General features: G+C 35.2%; 1 long non-coding RNA gene across 1 annotated transcript; it reads left to right on the top strand.

Moving 5' to 3' along the window:
• Positions 1-209: 209 nt before the first annotated feature.
• On the top strand, positions 210-2,057 carry LOC118061886 (uncharacterized). The gene is made up of 3 exons (XR_012169787.1): positions 210-573; positions 1,441-1,513; positions 1,620-2,057. It is a non-coding gene; the product is annotated as an uncharacterized lncRNA (long non-coding RNA).

Raw genomic sequence — 2,057 nt, forward strand, 5'->3', positions numbered from 1 at the left:
ACCCACCAGGAATCGATCATGAGTTTACCAAATTGTTCGATTACATGGATGGTCAAGATCTGCTTGTGAATCTTTTCAGGTTTCCTAATCCTAATTTGCCTCATTGCCAATTGCCATCCCCACATGAAGATAAAGGCAATTTGGTTGGACTCGTCAAACCCAATCATTTAAAATGCTTGAAGCTCACGTTGCTTTGGGCGGAGGGAACTACTCTCTTTGTCTTTGAGTCTTGGATCTTTGAGCCCACTTCTCAGTACCTTAACGGTGTTCAAGTTGTCTGGCTTACATGTCATGTCTATGTGTCTGTCTCTCTTTGAAACAGAAAAGCAGATGATTTCATCGAGTCCTTGGAAGCAGAAGACTAGAAACCTACTTTATTGTTTATTCCATCTTTTTTCATGTCCCCCCCCTCCCCCCCTGCTATATAAGAGCCAGACATTCCCCTTCTGTTGCATTCATTCTCCAGCTCATCGTTCCATTTGTATCCTGTCCTTGTTTGTTTCTTTCCCTTTTTATCTCATCATCTCTAGATCATTATTCTATCATCATTTCCAATCAGAATTCTTCATGGAGGTACCATTTCTTTTCCCTTTCTTGATTTGCTTCATGCAGTTTTTTATTATAAACGTTTCTCTATGTCTTGGAAATTTAGAATTAAGACAGTTCCTTTTCTCAAATGCCACCAAAATCTCCGTCCTTTCATGCTCACCAGTCACCCGAAATAAGTTCTCTCATGCTAATGAAGATCCATGTCCTGGAAATGGTTCGAAGGCCAACCAAAACTGGTTCAATTTTTCATCAACCAAGGCAAATCCCACTAAATTAAGATTTTGTCTTTCGACCAAAATCTTTTACTTTGACACCGTTAGCTAAAAACATCGACTTTTTTTTTATTATTTTTTGGTGGCAAAACATAGATTGCTGGTTCACAGTGCTGTCAAACGAACACCGAGAGTGTTCGGGAATGAATTTCAATTTATTGTTAAAATTTTAATTTATTTTTTTAGTATTTTTGCATTGTTTTAATATGTTATTATCAAAAATAAATTTTCAAAAAATAAAAATATATTATTTTAATATTTTCAAAAAACAAAATTTAAACAACAAAAACTACTAAATTCTCGATCACCATTTTAATCTTGAAGGGAGTGCTTTATCCTTGCTTGGAAAAACTTCTAAGTAGCATCACTCTCCCAGAAAAATGTCAAAGAAATTCTTAGAAAAATGTTCCAGGGGGGGGAAATACATATAGAAAAAGAGAAATTCTTAGCTCCCATTGGAGGAAGTGCCCTTTATTAAAGGAAAAGTAGTGTACATTAGTCCTTGATACACCATCACTCTCCCAGAAAAATGTCAAAGAACAATGCCAGCTGTCGTTTTCATGTATGTTCCTTTACCTTATCATTTATATTAATATTGTCATGTAATGTCATTTTGCAGACTGTCGAATTGAAGGTGGAGATGGTTGGCATACATGAGAAAAGACTGAGGAAATGCCTGTCAAAATTGAAAGGTACTGAGTTTGTTCTAGATCTCTCTTTGATCTAATATTTTTATGTGATTTTATACATATGTTCATTGTTTCGATACCTTGCTTAAGTTATTCATTTTACCTTCAGGAATAGAGAAAGTGGAGGTGGATGTTAGTAGTCAGAAAGTGATGGTCACTGGATATGTACACCGGAACAAAATACTTAAAGCCATAAGAAGAGGTGGTCTTAAAGCTGATTTCTGGTCTACCCAAGATGAGCTTCTCAGTGTTTATGCAAGTGCAAGTTACGGAAGCTTGAGATTCAACAACTTCAACTTCTTCTAAGACTATTTTACTTCTTTTCCTTTTTCTTTTTTTTTTTATCATATACCAAGGATGTGATTTGTGCCTTCATATTTTATTGTTCCTTTCCCTTTCCCCTTCCCCTTCTCCTTTTCTTTTTGAAAGGAACTGTTACATGTTGAATGATGATACATAGAGTGAAATAGAAGAGTCCTGAATTTTGCAGAGCCATACTCTTTCTTTTCCTTTATCTTTTTCTTCTTTTTTTTTATATTTTAAATAC

This window comes from Populus alba, chromosome 5, assembly GCF_005239225.2.
Source record: "Populus alba chromosome 5, ASM523922v2, whole genome shotgun sequence".
NCBI classification, from domain to species: Eukaryota; Viridiplantae; Streptophyta; class Magnoliopsida; order Malpighiales; family Salicaceae; genus Populus; species Populus alba.